Source organism: Anabrus simplex, chromosome 6 (assembly GCF_040414725.1).
Source record: "Anabrus simplex isolate iqAnaSimp1 chromosome 6, ASM4041472v1, whole genome shotgun sequence".
NCBI lineage: Eukaryota > Metazoa > Arthropoda > Insecta > Orthoptera > Tettigoniidae > Anabrus > Anabrus simplex.
Genome location: NC_090270.1, coordinates 82522546 through 82545626, shown reverse-complemented (window position 1 = coordinate 82545626; position 23081 = coordinate 82522546). Strand labels below are relative to the sequence as shown.

The window sequence follows — 23081 nt, the reverse complement described above, 5'->3', positions numbered from 1 at the left end:
TGATTCGATCTACCCTCCTCTTACTTATAAATAACATTAAACTGAGTCCAGTCATTGTCATCTTGGTCTACCTCTTCTTCTCCTCTTACCCTTCATATCTCAGTCCATTGTTCTAACTCCTTCATTCGCCTCATATGTCCCCACCACCAAAACTGGTTTATACGCACAGCTTCATCATAGAGTTAATTATTAACTTAGCTTTTGTCTCATCAATCCGAGTACCCTCCTGCTATTATTCCACCTGTTTATACCAGCAATCATTCTCGCTATTTTCATATCTGTTACTTCCAACTTACAAATAAGACATCATGAGGTCACTCTGCTTTCACTCCCGTACGGCAAAGTCGGTCTGAAAACAGATCTATATAGAGTGAGTTTTCGTCCGAGTGTTCACTTCTTTCTAAGAGAATTCCATTGATCACAACAGCGAGCTCAGTGCATTAGCTTTGCCATAAGCCAAATCGATCTCCTCTTATCAATTCGATTCAGTATCTCTTCATCTGTGATTCGATCTACCCTCCTCTTACTTATAAATAACATTAAACTGAGTCCAATCATTGTCATCTTGGTCTACCTCTTCTTCTCCTCTTACCCTTCATATCTCAGTCCATTGTTCTAACTCCTTCATTCGCCTCATATGTCCCCACCACCAAAACTGGCTTATACGCAAAGCTTCATCATAGAGTTAATTATTAACTTAGCTTTTGTATCATCAATCCGAGTACCCTCCTGCTATTATTCCACCTGTTTATACCAGCAATCATTCTCACTATTTTCATATCTGTTACTTCCAACTTACAAATAAGACATCATGAGGCCACCCTGTTTTCACTCCCGTACGGCAAAGTCGGTCTGAAAACAGATCTATGTAGCGTGAGTTTTCGTCCGAGTGTTCACTTCTTACTGAGAGAATTCCATTGATCGCAACAGCGAGCTCAGTGCATTAGCTTTGCCATACCTTGATACTGTTTCACTTAGTAACACTACCATCCTGGGAGAATACACACCCTAAAGACTTGAAATGATCCACCTGTTCCAGTTTTGCATTCCTGGCCTAGCATTCAGTCCTTCTAGGTTTCTTCCCAACTGATATCACTTTAGTTAAGATATGCTATTTTCATACATCGAGGCACTTTTGCTCAAGTTCCACAATATTAGATTGCATACTTTTAGCATAGTCTGCCATTAAGACCAAGTCGATGATATAGGCCACATTGCTTAATACATTTCCTCCTAGCTCATTCCCTCCCAGATATTTTATACCTTTCAGTACAATTATTATTATTATTATTATTATTATTATTATTATTATTATTATTATTATTATTATTATTATTATTATTATTACTATTAGAGGACCCGTGCTACTCCGGAGCATTTGTTATAAATAGGTCAGATAACTCGTCTTGATATGTGTCTCGTGGCCATATTATTTTGCCTGCCCTATTCAATGGTTTTATGAACATTTAATAAGAAGCGCCTTATGGTATGACGCAGTTAGTAGTCAGAATTCATCCATTCTGACGTCATTGTGCCATCTCTTTGGTAAAAATCTAGCCATATATTCGCTTTTTTATCCTGCAATTCTTGTTATTGGGTCGTAGAATGTAATGGTACTTTTAACCGTAGTTCTTCCATATAGAACGGTTGTCTTGTGAGCTCATAGGTTAGTCTCGAAGGAGCGTTTTTTTTGCCAGACAGAGAACGTTTTAAAGATACATGGCCTTCACTCTTTCTAGTGTAGCTAGGTTATCCTTCGATAGGTGTTCCCAGATAATGTTTTTGGTCTACGGCGTTTGTCATGCTGGGGTCTGTTTGTACGTAGATATTTTTCTCTTAGCAGCATGTAGGTTATTAGGAACGCTCTGCCATCTGTTGAATATACTTGGGAAAGGTTAGAGAATCAAAGAGTATCTAGCAGGAAATAGTATTCTTCTGTGATCAGAGGAAGCGTACACTCTTTGGGTTGACAGGAAGTAATCAAACATGGCTGCATGCAATGACATTATTACGGATGAAAATCACATACATCAGAATATTAATGAAAGTGTTAGTCGCTTAGCAACCGGTAAGTACAGAAAGTATTGCGGGTTAGGGTAAATCTTCGCCTGCAATTATTAGAGTGATCATTTATTTAATGATTTGATTTTATGATTACTCGAAGTTGGATGAAATTAGAGACCTATCAATGTCTCATGACCCACCAGCAGGTAATTTCGGAGAGAATAAAACAAAAATGAAGCAAATTGGTCCAGTAGAACGGACGGACGGATTAGACAAAGCTACTTTTGGTAAACTCTTTTAATACGAGTATATATATAATTCGCTGGGGCCATCAAGGACCACGTTAAGTCTTGTTGCATTTGACACTGAACTTGGCCTTCTTTAGAGCCCAAATTTCCTCAGTCTTTGTGAGTGGGCCTGCTTACGCTCCTCTGTCCAAGGGGCACCAGGTCTTCTCTTCGGTTGCTCGTCTCGGTTTAGCCCGTTCGTCAACATTTTCTTGCGGAAGAGATCTCTGTTAAGGGCGTCTTCAGCTGAGATATGTAGCATTTGCAGGTCTTCTTTGGTACTTCTAAACCAGGGAATTGTGGTTTTGGGGTTTGAATAAAAAAGTGAAAGATTTCTTTAGTTAACTTTCTTCCGTCCATTCTTTTCAGATGACCGCAAAATCGTGCCCGTCTTTTTCTGATTGTGCCGGTAATTTTCTCTAGCCTATTTTGCTGTGGACTTCTTCGTTGGATCTCTTTTGATGGATTCCATTTCTGTACTTTGATCCCAAGATTCCTCTCAAAATTTTGCGTTCTTTTTTCTCCAGATTATTATTATTATTATTATTATTATTATTATTATTATTATTATTATTATTATTATTATAATTATTATTATTATTATTTTAGCTAGTTGAAAATGATCGGCATTCCATTACTGCACAGTTTTCTGAAGGTATTTTGTCGGTATCATCATTTTGGATTTTTTTTTCTTCCGAGCCCTGGGTCTGACGGCGTGGGTGGATTGGCTTGGCGGTCATTTCTCGATACTCCTGTCTACGGTCAAGCGAATGAGAACCGGTTATGAGTTGAACCGGACGTTAGTGTCAACCCAGGTATCCGCCCGATAAGAATAAGCCTTTTTCAGTCATTGACTGTTGGCTCTGCGAATGTTATTCACTGGGATCCAGACGACCTCCCGCTTGATCAGCTGCTTTGTGCTTGCACATAATAACTGTGTAATCACAACAGGTATATTAAAATTGTAGATACTGTTTAAGGATATTGACATGGCATGCATTTTCTTAAACTCCTGCAGAGGAGCAAAGGACCGAAACCAGGTTTCGCCATCTGATATAGACGGCTTATTTTCCAACCCAGTTGGTTCTTGTTTTCCTCTGTCTCTGCAGATTCCATTGATGAGTTTGGCGATGTTGTCATATCTTCGCAATGTATGCCCAGTCTACTGTCATAGCCTTCTCTTCATATATCGGCCTATCGGTAATTGATGTTATCTTTGCCAGGGTTCCTCATTGAACACTATGTCTGGCCAATCGCACCGCGAGGACTTCGTGTACCCCGGGACCTCTACTGTAGCTGTGAAGGTCCTGCAGGAATCATGAAAAGTGACAGCCAACGGGGCTCTGGTGAAGTCCTCAAAGGCAGAAAAGTCGGAAAGAGTGCCTCTTGAATACAGTGGAGCTGGCGGGATGTACCCTAGCTTTCCTGGGTAAATAACACAGCAGCCACTGACTGCCTTGCGGGTGAGGGAGGAATCCCTAAAAACTGAGGAAAGAGCCCCCTACTGAATCCTGCTAGCCTAGGAGTGGTGAAGGCCCCTCGACCCCACCCTCTCCCCGCCACTAGGATAGGAGGCTTAGGCCGATAACCTCAAAGAAACCGGATCATGAAACAGCGGATAGATTCTAAGGATATTCATACAATTCTATTATTGTTGTTGATCCATCTTTAGGCCCCCAGGGCATCCCTGGATAAATGCAATCAAATAATTATGTTTTGTTTTACGCCTAACTACTTTTATGGTTTTCGGAAACTCCGAGGAGCCAAAATTTTATTCCATAGGAGTTAATCTACTGGCACGAAGCTGATATATTGAGCGTCTTCTAATATCACGGGACTGAGCAGTATCGAATCCGTCCACGTGAGCTCAGGAAACCAGTCCTGATCTATTCAGTCTGGTGTGAATATATGTGTGAGTAGGAACTATGTGATAACACGTGTTATTGCACGCATCTCTGATGGTTTATGGTGTTCATAATTTGGATCTACGATTTTCCGTGGTTTTCCATTTTCACATCATGCACATGCTGGGGCTGTACCTCAATTAAGCCCATCGTCACCATAAGACCTGTCTGTGTCGGTGCGATGTAAAACAAATTGCAGGAAAAGACAAAAATACGTGTGCCCTCTCAGGCCATCATAAAGCCAGGGAAGAAGAATTCCGTATTCTTTTTTTATTTCCAAAAGATGGCATTATACTCACCTATCAGATCTCTACCTTCATCAAACTAGAAGATTACCAATGACAGACTGATCAAAGGTTATCAGAAGTAGGACCTTATCAGAGAGAGAGAGAGAGAGCGTGTGTGAGTGTGTGTGAGTGAGAGGAAAAATATGACAAGTTTCGATAGTCTTGCAATTTACTGTAATACCGTACTTTATCTTTAATTAAGAGATTTCAATAATTTGAACGTACTCTTCTAACTGATTTCTCATCTGATCAACAACCTGAAAATGCAATATCCGTTCGGCATATACAGTACATCAGAAGACATGATGCACACTAAAACTCACGACCTATCCTGGTAACAGCCATTTGCACATACAGTACTTACTATCTGTGCCCGCGAAACATGCCACCTCATGAATGAACATTTCGTCACACACAATATCTGCTAACTATGTAGATGTGGTATAGATATCACGATTATGAGCGATTCGTTTAAAATAAATACCTTATCACATTTTACCGAAAGCTGTTAATAATGCTATTTGTTTTAAATCCCACTAACTACTATTTTATGGTTTTCGTAAATATTGAAGGACCAACATTATCTCGCATGAGTTCGTTTAGATGCCGGGAAATCTGCCGACATGAAACTGGCGAATTTGAACACCTTCCAACCCGACCACATGGGCTTAGGTCTGCACGCTACAGTCGCAGCCCGGACAAGGCCACTACTGTTTTACAATCTGATAATAAAAAAAAGCTATCAGCAGATAAACCCATAAATTCCTTCAGGATGGAATCGAATCACAGCTCTATCCCCCTCATCCTTTAGTCTCTTTTCCCTTCTACCTTTTCGTAGAACGGACCTTTAGCCAAGCATTCACGGATAATGTAATGTTCCTCAGTCCCACTACTGGTTGGTTACGCAACAGTTCAAGCATTATCTGTCAAAATAGCCTCGGTGCAACTGAGGTGGTTCTATTATGTAAGTCTGTGAAGCCCACCGACACACACGCCAACCGATTCCACGAGCGACACATTCATTGACATACTAAGAACACACACACATATTATATCCATCCCCTCTGTCCTTTAGATAACACTGCGCACCAAATCTCACCGGAGACAATTTGACAGTAGCTCATTTATACGATTAAAATGAAGTCAGTTTCCACAGCGAAGTTACATTTACATTCTCCTGTATCTACGCCCAACAGGTGGAATCGAACCACTCTGGCGCTAGCCAGCTACAGGTTTGAAGCCTGCACCCCGGACCACCGAAGTTCAGCTGGGCATTAGGTAGCTTGGTCGCCTTGTGTATATATATCCTGGGATCGCTACTTAAACCGTTTACGAGTGTTAAGATTTAAACTGAGATTCTGTTATTAATTTAAACCTAATACACTTAATTTGAGTAATTTTCGATGCATTGTTATTTTTTACACCAAACGCAGATTCATGTTGTGAATTTCGATTCTTTAAATTCTGTTATTCAACGTATTTATATGGTGCAGGAAGACTGTAAGCGGCAAGGTCGTTCTCATACAAGGCAGCCGTTGTTAGAACGCAGTCTTTCTTCACCTTGCATGACGCCGACCAGTCTAAAACTTCTACCCTGGAAAATTAATGTAGACATCTTATATCATTTCCCTCAAAAAGTCAATTATTTCCTATCCTGTATTTTGTATGAAAAATTATATTTTTTATTTATCGATACATATTTAGCTATGGTAACGTCGAGCTGTAATAATAATAATAATAATAATAATAATAAAAATAATAATAATAATAATAATAATAGACCCTAATAATAATAATAATAATAATAATAATAATAATAATAATAATAATAATAATAATAGCTTCTGATTTGTTGAACTCCGGTTCGCTTACCAGCAACTTCTTTGATTGGTTCAAATTTCCTCCCGAGTGCTGATTTTCTGAACTTCCCTCCATGTTTACTATTACCTTCACGAACTGTTGTATTCAGACGGTTGAGGCGCTGGCCTTCTGATCCGAACTTGGCAGGTTCGATCCTGGTTCAGACCGGTGGTATTTGAAGGTGCTCAAATACGTCAGCCTCGTGTCGGTAGATTTACCGGCACGTAAAATAACTCCTACGGGACAAAATTCCGACACCTCGGCGTCTACGAAAACCGTCAAAAGTAGTTCGTGGGACGTGAAAATATTATTATTATTATTATTATTATTATTATTATTATTATTATTATTATTATTATTATTATTATTGTCCGCCTCTATAGTGTGGTGGCTAGTGTGATTAACTGCAACCTTCGGAAGCGCGGATTCGATTCCCGGCTCAACCACGAAATTTCAAAATTGGTACGAGGACTGGAACGGGGCCCACTCAGCCCCGGGTGGTCAACTGAGTAGAGGTGGGTTCGATTCCCACCTCAGCCATCCCGGAAATGGTTTTCCGTGGTTTCCCACTTCTCCTCCAGGCAAATGCCGGGATGGTACCTAAATTAAGGTCACGGCAGCTTCCTTCCCTCTTCTTTGCCTATACCTTCAAATCTTTCCATCCTCCACAAGGAACCTGTTCAACACAGCAGGTGAGGCCGCCTGGGCGAGGTACTAGTTCTCTTCCCAGTTGTATCCCCAACCAAATGTCTCACAATCCAGGACACTGCCCTTGCGGCAGTAGAGGTTGGATCCCTCGCTGAGTCCGAGGGAAAAATCAACCCTGGACGGTAAACGGATTAAAAAAGGAAAAAAGATTATTATTATTATTATTATTATTATTATTATTATTATTATTATTATTATTTCTCGCATTGTTGTAGTGGTTGTGTTGACTGGCACATTTTAAGTCCTGCGAACGTCATAGAGCAATTTATCGTTGAGTATTATTATTCATTGCGGCTGGACAAGGGGAAGAACAATGCCCCAAAGAAGATCAATCTGGAATACCGTAGTTTTGACTTAACTCTCTCTTATTTGTTGATACCACCCAACCAACAATTAAATCTACCGTTTTATCTTTTGGCAGTAGCTCTGCAAGTAATTTTCTGTTATACAAGAACATTTACATGCAAGGAAGAAGGTTTGTGGTAGGCCTATATACAAACTGTCTACTCCTCACAGTTTTACCGTACTTTTATGTAAATCAAAGGTCAACACACCTTACTGGCATTAATCTTAGAAATTAACTTCTTCGGTCACGAATGAACTGGCCGCCTGTAACCTCAGTTATCGCAAATTCCATCCAGTCCCATTAGAAATGTAAGTCTCTCCAGCCTTTTCCGAAAAAAAAAAAAAAAAAAAAAAAAAAAACAGAGCAGCAAAAGAAAACACGAAAAAATAATGGGGCTCAAGAAAAGGTTCGCGTACTATACTTAGTCTGTTGGTCGTCATAATCGAATATTTTTAGAATAAAATATCAACAACATGGGCAGAAAGGCGTTTAAGCTTTGACCATTGCTTTCATACCAGACATTAACACTGATCATAAGCTCACCGAACAAAAAATCATTATAAGCATCATTTAATTAAGTTTGACTCAGCCTGTGGACTTGATAACCGCCTGGATTCGGTTAGAAAGTGAGTCAATCAATCAATCAATCAATCAATCAATCAATCAATCAATCAATCAATCAATCAATCAATCAATCAATCAATCAATCAATCAATCAATCAATCAATCAATCCTGATCTGCATTTAGGGCAGTCGCCCAGGTGGCAGATTCCCTGTCGTTTTCTTAAATGATTGCAAAGAAATTGGAAATTTATTGAACATCCCCCTTGGTAAGTTATTCCAATCTCTAACTCCCTTCCTATAACGAATATTTGCCCTAATTTGTCCTCTTGAATTCCAACTTTATCTTCATATTGTGATCTTTCCTACTTTTAAAGACACCAATCAAACTTATTCACTCCAGGCGACTCCAAGTCTTTCAAAAGCTCTGCCGTGTAGTCGGTAGACTTGTAACTTCGTAGAATATCGGGTAATTCTTGTAAAAGTTGTTTGTTGATGGCGTTGACAGCTTCATGTCTGTGCAGGAATTGCTCTCAGACACAGCCATGCGTCTTAGGTGAAAACCTGTGCCCACCTATGACAAATATATCAGATCTTTGTTTGCCGTAGATTTGGCTGGACATCGCACACAGACAGACAGACAGACAGACAGACAGACAGACAGACAGACAGACAGACAGACAGACAGACAGACAGACAGACAGACATCATGGACCGAAGGAAAATGGCTTCCTATTCCACGGACTTAAAATGGCATCTTGACTGATATATGTATTTCCCCCTGTGGGTGGGGGCGGTAGAATAACACCCACGGTATCCCCTGCCTGTCGTAAGAGGCGACTAAAAGGGCCCCCAGGGGCTCTGAACTTTGGAGCGTGGGTTGGCGACCACGGGGCCCTCAGCTGAGTCCTGGCATTGCTTCAACTTACTTGTGCCAGGCTCCTCACTTTCATCTATCCTATCTGACCTCTCTTGGTCAACTCTTGTTCTTTTCCGACCCCGACGCTATTAGGTTTACGAGGGCTAGGGAGTCTTTCGTTTTCACGCCCTTCGCTGCCCTTGTCTTCCTTAGGCCGATATCTTCATTTTTCGAAGTGTCGGATCCCTTCCATTTTTCCCTCTGTTTAGTGTTATATAGAGGATGGTTGCCTAGTTGTACTTCCTCTTAAAACAATAATCACCACACCACCTGATATATGTATTATTCCTTGTTTATTCTGATCGTCTATTTTGTGTCCTGTATATTTCCTCTAAATGTGTACATGTCCAAACCTTGTCCCCTTTCTCTTTCTAATCTTCGTAGCGAGTTTTTACGACTGGATATCTTTCATGACGTCAACCTAATCAGATGAGTTAATGAGATTAAATGAATGACATGATATATGATAGTAAGAATGAAGGGGATGAAACCCGGCGCCGGCACATAGCCCACTCCTCTCGAATAGCTCAATACTTTACGTCCCTATCCGACAGGGTCATATGGCCTCACATCATTTAAGACCGACTTCCTACGCCATGGAGTAAAATGGCTCCTTGAATTGTGTCTCTACCTACCTTATGAACGTTGCCTAGCGACAGTGATAGCACGTTGGATTGTCATATTCCAATACACATTTTCCGGTGGTTGTTCGTTCATAACTCACCAACGAAAGCGAAAATGGAAATTCCGGCTTCGAGGTGCATTCGAACCCCCTTCCATCTACCTATGTTCAAAATTTTGAGATCTCTGCGTGCTGTAGATTTTGCTGGGCATCGCGCACAGACAGACACACAGACACACACTTCCTTTTATTATTCTAGATTTGTAACGTCTCGATGAGAACACAGTTAAGCTAGCTATCGTACCTGATCTACAGGTCGGCCATGTAGCTGATCAACATAAAATGGAGAAAGTCTATTTCATTCGCGGTTGAATGTTGTGTTTCAAAACAATGCTATGATACGAAATGCTCGATCAAGTGAAAAGCGGCACAGATTCTCACTTTTCGCGAACAGTTCAACGCTTATGATCTACCGATGCCAAGTTGCATTGCAGGAATTACTTGCCCACAGACACTGGCGAAGACTGCTGAACAGTGTTCAGTTCAATATGTAAACTCTCGATTATTATCAGCACCTCCATAGCTTGGAATCGAATAGTTCGAATACTATGATAGACCAGTTTGTCAAGCACCAGCAGTTACCAGAATATGTATAATCCAATAGGATAGAGAGACAAAAAATGTTATCTAACTCCCCAGCTCCTACCCACCAATATTCACAGAGGTTCACTCGAAGAGGTAACTCCACTAGTTCGCGCGTCGTGCAGAAGTCCACTCATAGACAGAAAATCCATTCAAATATCGGGAACGGTAATCTTTGTACTACGATGTAAGATATGGAAGTTCAGAATTGACTGTTTTCCTCCTCCTCCTCCTTCTTCTTCTTCTTATCTCCTTCTCTGCCTGGGCTCTACAGCAGGTACACAGCTTCATCTGGCAAATATTCGTGGTTCTGCGGAATTAACTTCTTTCCTTATCCAATATTTTCCTCTGCTTATCACAATTATTTTTGTAGTTATTATATGGCCACTTTGGCACAGGTTTTACCCGAGAGGTTTAAAGCCAGATACCCTTTCTGTGCTAGGTGATATTTCAGGTGAAATTTCCACTTTAAGAACCACAGGAATTTGAACCTCAGTCATCTATGTGGAAAGAACCTCAGACATATACGTGGCAAACCTCTGTATGTTCCCACACACACACATATACAAACAATTTTAAAACATTCACAAAATTAAAGTAGCTTTGCTTCAAAATTTTCATTTATTTTATTTCCTGTTTCTCATGCACATCTTAATATAAACATGGCAAGTCAATTTCCTCGGCTTATGGAGAATTTCATCGCCGAGTTGACAGTGTTTAGTATTGTCGCTAGATATTACATTTACAATCTAGAAACTTGACATCACAAATTTCCAGAAACCGCATGCTGGCAACACCTGGGAACTTTCATGAAGTTACAGCACTGCGGTGTGGTTTGTCTTCGGAGATCGATACGTTTCTGATCTACATTGTGCCTTCTCATTCCAGTGTGGTGATGGTGATTATTGTTTCAAAAGGAAATACTAGGCAACCACCCAAAAAATGAAAGGTATTGGCAAAATTAAGCCAAGGGCTACGAAGGGCTTGAAAATGAAAGACTCCCATAACAAGAGTTGACCAAGTAAGGTCGGATAAGAAAGAGGAAGGCGAGGAACCTGAAACACGTTAAGTGAAAGTAATGGTAGACTCAGCTAGAGGCCCTGTGGTCGCCAACCCAAACTCCCAAGATGAAGTTTCTAGGTCCCTTTATAGTCTTCTTTTCCGACAACCAGGCTCTAAGTGTGGATGTATCCTATCGTCCCCACCCACAAGGGGATCTTAATCCAGATGAACATTCTAGCGCAGAGTGGCGATTAGAGTTTATGACCTAAAGAAGTACAAAATATGTAAGCCAATATGCCTTAAAACCAGCTAAACATGACCTAAAATAGGTAAAATATGACTTGCGCATTGCAGGAATAGGTAGCAAGTCTTACTAACATTCAATCTGTCAAAAGGTGATAAGCGATAATACAGCAGAGACATTTGATCAAGCAACCTGACGGCGTTACCATAAGTACCTACGTTACCGAGCACGTGACCGGGCGGTTAGGGGCGCGCAGCTGTCAGCTTGCATTCGGGAGACATTGGGTTCGAACATCACGGTCGGCAGCCTTGAAGATGGTTTTCCGTCGATTCAATTTTCACACCAGCCAAATGCTGGGAATGTACCTTAATTAAGACCACGGCCTATTCCATCCCACTCCTGTCCCATCGTCGCCATAAGATCTATCTCTGTCGACGTGACGTAAAGCAAGTTGTAAAAAAAGAAAGAAAAGAAAGTGCATTAAAACTTTATATATTCATTCAGTATCACAGCCTTGAGGTGCAGTTCTCATTCTATTTTCGTAAAAATAAATAAATAAATAAATAAATAAATAAATAAATAAATAAATTGAAGTATCTATCGGCGTACGTTCGTACTGCGTCTCTTTCTCGGAATTATGTCTTCTAAACCTGTTACCGACCTCTTTCGGGAAAAGAAAGAAAAATACATCTACTACAGTATTTTGAAATCCTGTGTTTGAAAATCGACACAGGTAATATGTGCCTCGTTACAGACTACGCGTCAATGTAATGCTTAAAATGCTCAAAACATAACCAAATATGACCTTATATCACTAAAATGAGCAAAACCGAAGCAATAAACATGATAGAAATATGCATTTATATTGTATATTTGCTTTAAACGGGGTCAGGAACCCATCATTCACAGTTATTTTTCAAGTTTTGGGGCAAAATGACATCAGGAATGAAATATGACTTTTCCTTGACATCCGAACATTAGTGATAATCAATGGTATTTCTTCAATAAGATCACATAATCTTTGTTCTGGGGTTGGAATGAGAGGGCATGGAAAACAAATTGAAGCATATCTGACGGTGAAATTCGAACCTAATTTCTTCTTGTATTTATGTTTTGTCTCCTTACTGACCAACCGACTATCTTTTATATTTTGATTGATTTTCTTGATTTTATGTTCCATCACCAACTTGACATAGAAGTCGCGCTGAATACCTGAGATGTAATTTGTGTAAAAAGGGAAGTCAAATCCGAACGGTGCAGTTGCGTAGGTCTGGAGTCGCAGTCCTTTGAGAAACTGCCTTACTTTTGCTCTCTGAATAATGATACAGTAAATTCTCAATCAACTGATCACAGGTATAACTCTTAGATACACCACTCCACTTGAATTTTAAAACTAAAAGACACGAATTAGAATAATTATTGGATTTTATTGATTTTAGCGGACCCCGCCTGCAGGAGGGACAAACGCTGAAGAAAAAGAAGAAGACTGGATTTTATTGATTGAGTACTGAAGAGAAATAAATACATTTCTTTATTACGATCGATTTGTCTTTCAGAAACATTGTAACAAAGAAAGAACAGGTAATCTCCAAACACTGGCTGACCGTTAACTTAAGTCCTGCCAAGAATGAGGAGAATTCCTGAAATTTCCAGGTCTTGAACATGTGACCTCCTGCCCAGACCGATAGGAAGCCAAGTCAGTGTCCAACCGTTAAGCTACTCTAGGCAGTCTCTTGGTTGTCGTGTCTAATCTGAGACTCCTCTAGTGAGTATGTATTGTTGCCAATACTACGTTTAGTTCCTTGGTCTCAGGGATGTAATAATAACTTCCCGATTGGCTGGTCCGGGTTCGATTTTTGGCTGCCGGGCTAAGTGACTCAGGCGGTAGAAGCACTGGCCTTCTAAAACCAAGTTGGGGGTCGGGGGAATCAATCCCGACTCAGTCCGGTGCTATCTGAAGGTGCTCAAATACGCCAGCCTCGTGTCGGTACATGTTCTGCCACGTAAAAGAACTCCCGAGGGATAAGTTATCGGCACATCCGCGTCTCGGAAAAGCGTAAAAGTAATCAGTGAGATGTAAAACTAATAACATTATTATTAGTTCTTAATCTGTTTACAGTCCAGGGTTGGTTTGTCCCTCGGACTCAGCGAGGGATCCCACCTCTACCGCCTCAAGGGCAGTGTCCTGGAACTTGAGACTTTGGGTCGGGGATACAACTGGGGAGGATGGCCATTACCTCGCCCAGGCGGCCTCACCTGCTATGCTGAACAGGGGCCTTGTGAACGGATGGGAAGATTGGAAGGGATAGACAAGGAAGAGGGAAGGAAGCGGCCGTGGCCTTAAGTTATGTACCATCCCGGCATTTGCCTGGAGGAGAAGTGGGAAACCACGGAGAACCACTTCGAGGATGGCGGAGGTGGGAATCGATCCCCCCTCTACTCGGTTGACCTCCCGAGGCTGAGTGGACCTCGTTACAGCCCTCGTACCACTTTTCAAATTTCTTGGCAGAGCCGGGAATCGAACCCGGGCCACCGGGAGTGGCACCTAATCACACTAACCACTACCCCACAGAGGTGGGTATTATTATTATTATTATTATTATTATTATCATCATCATCACACCCCCCTAATCGCCGCTACTGAATAAGGCGGTGCCACAAGAACTCGAAGAAGATTTCAGTGATGGTCTTATAGACATCTGAGGTCTCCGATCATGATATGACAGAGGACAATGGCGTATTTAGAATAGGATGTCCAGGGGGTTCAGAAATCCCCTTGACAACTTTCCCTATCTTTTTTAATGCCCTATTTATTTATTAACACTACACATTGTAAGCTTAAACCATTATTTAATCCATATAAACTAGAATTGGTGTTGTCAGTATAATCATATAACGATGTAGAGCAATTTAGAAATTTAGTTCAAACTTCCATGGAGTAGGTAAGTGGTGGAGAACATACCGCCCTGCCAACTTCAGACGTAATATTTATATTCACTTACAGAATAATATTAACATATGAATATTTTCTATCCGTGATTACCTCAATGGATTAATTGCTCGCTTTCCATTCGGAAGGCTGAGGTTTGAATCCCAGTCGAATTTGGGTTCATTGCCAAATTGTCCAACCTCAAACTCCAGCCAAAACCAACATATGAGCATGAATTGCTCAGCTGAAGAAAGTTTTAATCTATAATAATAATAATAATAATAATAATAATAATAATAATAATAATAATAATAATAATAATAATACGGAAAGATAAAACGAGTTCCATACTTCAAATACCTTGGTGAAATTGTAGAACCAACAGGGTTAGAAACGAAAGCACAGAAAGTTCGCCTATGGAAGAGAGTGTACTGGAGGACATGCGACATTTACAACAACAACAACAACAACAACAACAACAACAACAACAACAACAACAACAACAACAACAACAACAACAACAACAAAACTGCATGTCCACACACACACACACACACACACACACACACACACACACACACACACACACACACACACACACAATGATCAGGTACTACAATACTGTTATCAAACCTGAAGTTCTATACGCGAGCGAAACGTTGGTACTCAATAGAAAAAGGGATTTAGACAACATTTTGAAGGAAGAACGAAAGGTCATGAGGAAACTTCTTGGTCCAGAAAAAACTGAAGACGGATACAGATTGGGATCCCGAAGAGCAACAGAGAAACTGACCAACCCTGCAGCAAATATTAGAAAACGAAGATTGAAATTTTATGGACACGTTCAAATACTCCCAACAACAAGGCTTACACACAAGATCATGACATACAGCAGAAAATTGAAGAGTTTAACATGGATCCAAGAAGTCAAAAAGGATCTGGAGAAAGCCCAGAAATATTAGACAGAAATCTGTTCCGTAAAAAAGTAAACGAATGGGTAGTACAGCCAGAGAATGAAGTTGCAAGGAGACCAAGAACCATGTGGACTGAAGAAAGGAAGGGAGCCCACGAAGAAAAAATGAAGGACGAATCATAAAAGCACTGCGTGAATCAACAAAGTCTATGCGCAAATAATAATAATAATAATAATAATAATAATAATAATAATAATAATAATAATAATAATAATAATAATAATAATAATAATAATATGCGTCTGAAACTTTGACCTTAAGTAGTAAAGGTCAAGCTGACCGGCTGGAAAAAAGAGAGCGCAGGATACTAAGAAAAATCCTAGGTAACAGGTGGATTGGTGGACAGTGGCGAATGAGACCAAATGAGGATTTGTACAGCAAGACAGAACCTCTCACAGTGTCAATCAAGAAGAGACGGCTACTATTTTACGGTCATCTCTTGAGGATGACTGATAATCGACTAACGAAAAGAATATGGAATTTTATTCAATCTAAGGCGACAAGGCCGAGATGGTTCCAGGAATGCGAGAAAGATCCGAGTCAGATTGGTATTTCAGACCAAGAAATTCATGACAGGAACTCATTCAGAAGATTGGTGAACAAGTATCAAGGTTTCAAAATGCCATCAACTTCCAGAAGACGGAAAGGACCTTTGAAGAGCATAAACAGGCACTCGTCGCTGGGCTCAGAAGATAATGGCAGGAAGTCAAAGCCGGAACAAGAACAAGACCTAGACACTAAAATGAAGTTGGTTGTTACCATGCAGTCCATAGAGGCTCAACTCGATGTATAAATAATAATAATAATAATAATAATAATAATAATAATAATAATAATAATAATAATAATAATAATAAGCGTCTCGCGGGACTTGTCCAAATAATCTGAGGGAAATAAAATATCTCTCGCAGACCAAAACCAAGCACACTAGTTAACATCTTGAGGCCACCTCCAAGGCTCAGTTCTGTACCTTAGTTGTAACACTGAGATTGATGAGATATCCCCTAATCTTGTCAGCTTACTAGCATGATGGCAGCAACAGCTAACAAAGAAACTACCCCAGGCATTAGTAGATTTACTAGGTTATCTCGGTTATAGGATTCTGGGAGAAACTTTATATCTATCTATCTATCTATCTATCTATCTATCTATCTATCTATCTATCTATCTATCTATCTATCTATCTATCTATCTATCAGTAGAGTCCCAAGCTGCCGCAGGTTCTGTAATAGAACAAAAAGGTGAAATCTGTCGTAATGAAATAAATTTAGTACATAGCTACTCAGTACAGGGGCTAGCTATAGTTATTTGACAACGATTTTAATTTTGTATCGTATGAAGCAGGAGTTTCGAGAAAGCCAAATAGTTATTGAAACAAATAATAGCGTGTGGCCTCCGGAGAGGCCTGGTGCATGTCTTTCGAGTTGACGCCTGATAGGCGACCTGCGCGTCTATGAGGATGGGGCACTACCGATGAAGAATTCTAATGTTGAAGACGGAACACACACCCAGCCGCCGATCCATAGGAATTAACCAATGAAGGTTAAAATCCCCCGACCCGGCTGGGAATAGAACCCGGAATGGACCAAAGGCCGGCATGCTAACCGTTTGGCCAAGAAGCCGGGAAGTTATTGAAATGAAAACCCCTGTCAAAACAATTCAACTCCTGAGTCATTTACATCCTGTACCGGTTTCTCTAATAAGTGAATATGTCCACAAGTAGCGTCCTGTACACTGCCCTTCAAAGGTAAGTACCCCTACATTACATCCTTCATCTATCGTTCACATTATACTCCTAAACATACTTCCTTCATAAAAAGTGTGTGCTATGAAGTTGGCACCTTTTCATATTGGATGCTTCAATTAATAACGACAGATTACGTCTGTTAGGACACTAATGCCTTATCCCTTGAACTACACCGGCTGCCAAAGGCTCACTTAAATGTCGATCAATCGTGACAGAATTCTACGCTGCAACCTTGAACATAGAAGGCGGATGCCCAGCCAACAGCGCTACACAGCTGATTTATACATTATAAAAGATGAATTATGGTCCTAGTAGAACCGCATATACTGTATTACCGGTATATGCTTTGTGAACAGCCTAAAAATAGAGATTTACCAAACTAGCAACACTTACTAAGTATAACTTGCATTCGGGAAATGGTGGGTTCGAACCGCACTGTCGATAGCTCTGAAGATGGTTTTCCGTGGTTTCCCCATTTTCGCACCAGGCAAATGCTGGGGCTGTGCCTTAATTAAGGCCACGGGCTCTTCCTTCCCAGTCCTAGGCCTTTCCTATCCCATCGCCACCATAGAACCTACATTATGTATGTCGGTGCGACATAAAGCAACTTGTAAAAAAAAGTAGCAGTCTAATATCTTATGTTCATGGCTGCGGTAGAGCCAAGAAACATACCGGTAATAATAATAATAATAATAATAATAATAATAATAATAATAATAATAATAATAATAATAATAATAGCCGGGCTGAGTGGCTCAGATGGTTAAGGCGCTGGCCTTCTAACCCCAACTTGGCAGGTTCGATCCTGGCTCAGTCCGGTGGTATTTGAAGGTGCTCAAATACGACAGCCCCGTGTCGGTAGATTTACTGGCACGTAAAAGAACTCCTGCGGGACTGAATTCCGGCACCTCGGCGTCTCCGAAGACCTTAAAAAGTAGTTAGTGGGATGTAAAACAAATAACATTATTATTATTAATAATAATAATAAATGTCTGCACTCACCTGATCTGTGAGTTTCACTGGGATTAACCCCCTGCCTGCGAGCCGGCGAGCTAAAACTTGTAGGCTTAGTGCCGGGTGCAAACTAGGTGAATCCCCTACCTCAAGGGCCACACACGAAACAGGCCAGTTCATTAGACGGTCTTCCTTCATAGCATAAATATAAATGCTACTCTCTCAGTGTTTCATTATCTGTCGTAATTCGTTAACTAAGAGATAAGTACCCTTTCCCCACGCATTACAAATTTATGACAACATGATCTCATAACATCAAATCCAAATAACATGTTTTCCTCATGTGATTGCTAGCTCCTGATAAAAAAATACGGAATAGCTTGGAGACAGACTGGAGTACATTTTTTAAAAAACGTAAAATGGATAAAACACTAAATTCCGCTAAAAAATCCGCTGTCCGCTAAATGATATATTTCTCCGCCGGCAGTCTTCTAATTCCGCCAAATTTATCGGAAAATCCGTTAAGTTGGCAACACTTATCAGGGGCATATTCTTTTGCCAAGATCGTGGACACTGAGGTACAATCCACCCGCTTGCCGCGCGCATTCGTCACTGATGCAGGCTCTTTAGTGTCTTAGTGCGTAGTCAAATACTGAATGATTATTTGTATTACATGTGTAATATTGTTCCTTTGGTGAAGGTTTTATTGTATAGTATTGAATCAAAATCTCAAAAATCTATTATTACCACAGTTACGTTGGGAAAACTGTCAACCTTTACCTCCCTGTCGAAATTCACTCAAGGAGCATAAAAAATGACCACTCTGTAGCCTTTTTTCTTTCAGTTCTGATATAGGCCTATATACCCCCAACGCCGCACGTTATATCCTACAAACCCGAGTAGTGTTTGCTGTCTACATTTTTTTCCCCCGTCTCCCACTTCAAATTCCCAATCGCCGCTACTGGTCGTATTTTCTGTAAGATACTAGCGTACTTTCCATGCATTCATTTTCTTGGCTCCAAGCAGTAAGTTTACTTCATCAGAATTGCAAGGAATCCTGTCCTCAGATAAAAAAGCGGAGTACGAAGTTAAGTTTGCATATTAGGGTAACATGTAGTGGTTGATCTAATGTATATTCAAATACTATATTACTTTCCCCAGTTTTTCATTTCACTGTACGAGCTCTCCGTGGTGCTATGCGGCGGAGCGAGTTACTGTTGATAATTCAGACACAAGGCAGACGAGAAGTTCAAGGTCGCCTTCGGCTAATACTCCCTACCAACAGGTTCCGTTATTGGAACTCCGGCTGCAGCGATCGACAATTCATTCTCAGCGGAACAGACGGGATGAAGCAGAAAAATGGTAAGGCTGGGGATGATGTGAACTGAGCGCAATGCTCAGAAATACGTACAGTATGTATTTGAGCTTACATCGATATCATTTTAGTAGAGCACAGACAACATTCATAACGATTCTACGAAAAGAGAAGAAATCTATAGTGTGTATACTTTCTCTATTTCATCGTCCTAGAGTGCGAAACTTAAGTTGGCACGTTGTGGCAGCAGGTTTTGGAAAGTTAAGTTGGGGTTCGAGATTCAAAAACTATGGTCGTTGATTTTGAACGAGGTTTCCATACTGTTGTAGCAATTGTATGATCAATGGCAGCTGTCAATGGGTGTCGATTTCATTTATGGCAAGCTTAGTTTCGAAAAACACAAGAACTATAGGACTATTGACATTCTGTAAGGACAAACAGTCAGAGTGTGATATTTGGCTGCGTTCAATGTTTGGACTTACTTACCTTGACACCGGGCGAGTTGGCCGCGCGGTTAGGGGCGGCAGCTGTGAGCAGCTTGCATCCGAGAGATAGTGGGTTCGAACCCCACTGACGGCAGCCCTGAAGATGGTTTTCCGTGGTTTCCCATTTTCACACCAGGCAATTGCTGGGGCTGTACCTTAATTAAGGCCACGGCCGCTTCCTTCCCACTCCTAGGTCTTTCCTATCCCATCATCGCCGTAAGACCTATCTGTGTCGGTGCGACGTAAAGCAAATTCAAAACAAACAGGAAAACTTACCTTGATCCTTGATCGATACTTCGTTTGTTGAAGATTTCATGTCTTGTTGACCCACTGAAGTCAGCTGTTTCAGCGATTATTTAGCACTCACATAAAAGTGATTCTGCGTAATCTCTCCGCAAACGTGGAGAATTTAAAATACTTTCAAGGCATTTCATCATCATCATCATCATCTGTTTACCCTCCAGGTTCGGCTTTTCCCTCGGACTCAGCGAGGGATCCCACCTCTACCGCCTCAAGGGCAGTGTCCTGGAGCTTCAGACTCTTGGTCGGGGGAAACAACTGGGGAGTATGACCAGTACCTCGCCCAGGCGGCCTCACCTGCTATGGTGAACAGTGGCCTTGTAGGGGGATGAGAAGATTGGAAGGGATAGGCAAGGAATAGGCATTTGCCTGGAGGAGAAGTGGGAAACCACGGAAAACCACTTCCAGGATGGCTGAGGTGGGAATCGAACCCACCTCTACTCAGTTGACCTCCCGAGGCTGAGTGGACCCCGTTCCAGCCCTCGTACCACGTTTCAAATTTCGTGGCAGAGCCGGGAATCGAACCCGGACCTCCGGGGGTGGCAGCTAATCACGCTAACCACTACACCACAGAGGCGGACCAAGGCATTTCATTCTAAATTAAATGTTAATATTATCAGGCCACATAGAGATATGATTTTTTTTAATATTCTAGCCTATTGCTGCAAATCTTTAAAATTAAAGTACCGGGCGAGTTGGCCGTGCGTGTAGAGGCGCGCGGCTGTGAGCTTGCATCCGGGAGATAGTAGGTTCGAATCCCACTATCGGCAGCCCTGAAGATGGTTTTCCGTGGTTTCCCATTTTCACACCAGGCAAATGCTGGGGCTGTACCTTAATTAAGGCCACGGCTGCTTCCTTCCAACTCCTAGGCCTTTCCTATCCCATCGTCGCCATAAGACCTATCTGTGTCGGTGCGACGTAAAGCCCCTAGCAAAAAAAAAATAAGTATGATTTTAATATTTACCAAAATACTTGATCATACCATATTTGATAAAATCAATTTCGTTAGTCCTCAGTGTGTAAAAATTGTTGCCAATTTCTTTGCGCTGGATGCGACTAAACAATTTCAAATTGTTTGTTGCGAAAGAACGATCTCAACAGCTTTGTGTTCTGCTCGAATAAGAAATTAAGGCTGTTCAGGTACCTTGTGATAAATTCGTACGTGCTGTAGGGCTGTAGGACTGTAGAGGTAGGATGCTGTGTTCCCTCGTTATCCCTTTGTCTTAGAGACGTGAAAAAAGCATGAAAAAAGTTAGCCAAAATCTGAAAAGATCTGAAATACAAATATGAATATAAACTACTTTTGTCTCCAAACTGTTTAAAGCTGGTTTACATAATTATTTTCAAAATAAGGCTTTATGGATGTTTTCAAAGTACCGTATTTATTGATACAATAAGAAATACAATGCAATAAGTTGCAATAATTTTATCGTTCAGCATCATCAATCCCTTACACTGGGAGAACAAAGCAAACGACGATTACTTTATCATAACTGGACTTAACACTAGATAGAATACGCTCCAAATCTATCTATCTATCTATCTATCTATCTATCTATCTATCTATCTATCTATCTATCTATCTATCTATCTATCTATCTATCTATCTATCTATCTAAACGATCAGCCAGGAGGTTCGTTGAATCGTTCCATAATATCCGGACTCACTAGCCGCTCTCTGAATGTCATTACTCAGTACCACCCATACTTCAGCTACCTCCATAATGGAACAACTATAAAAAGAGACCGATACTTCGGTGAAAGCTACATTTAGGTCTACGCTGCGTCAAGAATGCCTTAGCTGGCGAGACCTAGTGTTTAAGGGCGCTATGTCCGGCTCCATGGCTAAATAGTTAGCGTGCTGGCCTTTGGTCAAAGGGGTCCTGGGTTCGATTCCCAGCAGGGTCGGGAATTTTAACCATAATTGGTCAATTCCGCTGACACTGGGTGTATGTGTCGTCTTCATCATCATTTCATCCTCATCTCGACGCGCAGGTCGCCTACGGGAGTCAAATCAAAAGACCTGCACATGGCGAGCCGAACTTGTCCTCGGACACTTCCGGCACTAAAAGCCATACGCCATTTCATTTCATTTCATTTCATTCAGGGCGCTAAGTCTTCTAATATGGGCTAGTACAAATTTGTTACTTTTATTGACCCTTCTCAGTCTCATCCTTGGCTTTGAGAGAAAGCGAAAGTTTCATGAAAAAAAGGAATAATAACTAATTAATTAGTTAAATGATGGATTCACTAGTTTTTAATGCATTTCTGTAGATACTAAAATCTGGTCTAGAAAGCCGAGAATAAGGTGGTAGAGTTAGTCATGCAGACCCCATGCACCTCGTAATCTGCAGGCCACCGTACTGAGCAGCGGTCACTTGGAAGGCCATGGTCTTTCGGAATTGTTGCGCCATGGGGTTGGTTTGGTAGATACTAAAAAGTAAGATAAAGGCGGTATGAAATGGCGTATGGCTTTTAGTGCCGGGATATCCCAGGACGGGTTCGGCTCGCCAGATGCAGGTCTTTCTATATGACTCCCGTAGGCGACCTGCGCGTCGTGATGAGGATGAAATGATGATGAAGACAACACATTGGAATTGGAAATGGCGTATGGAATTATCCAATTAAGGTTAAGGTTAACCGAAGGTCAGTACGCTGACCGTTCAGCTAACGAGTCGGACATAAAGGCGGTGATTGCTGGCTGTACCTATATTTTAAACATCGGATGAAAATTAAATATGTTTTATTTTCTTATTGTCCTTACGGATTAATCAGTAAGTTGAACCTTTGTGGTTTTCGTAGTATTAGGGCAGTGGACTCTCTCTCTCTCTCTCTCCATATTTGACTATATTTTAAGAAAATATAAATACTCGTATGTGTACATGCACATACAGTATCTGGACTATTTTTAAATACATGTAGGCCTAGCTACTGTATATGTACTATCAACCAGACAGAAATTAGCCGGCAAAGACAAACAGTATTTAATTT

General features: G+C 41.0%; 1 non-coding gene across 1 annotated transcript; it reads right to left on the bottom strand.

The window, feature by feature from the left end:
* Positions 1-5668: 5668 nt before the first annotated feature.
* Positions 5669-5755, bottom strand: TRNASTOP-UCA (transfer RNA opal suppressor (anticodon UCA)). The gene has a single exon. It is a non-coding gene; the product is annotated as a tRNA-Sec (tRNA).
* Positions 5756-23081: the final 17326 nt, after the last annotated feature.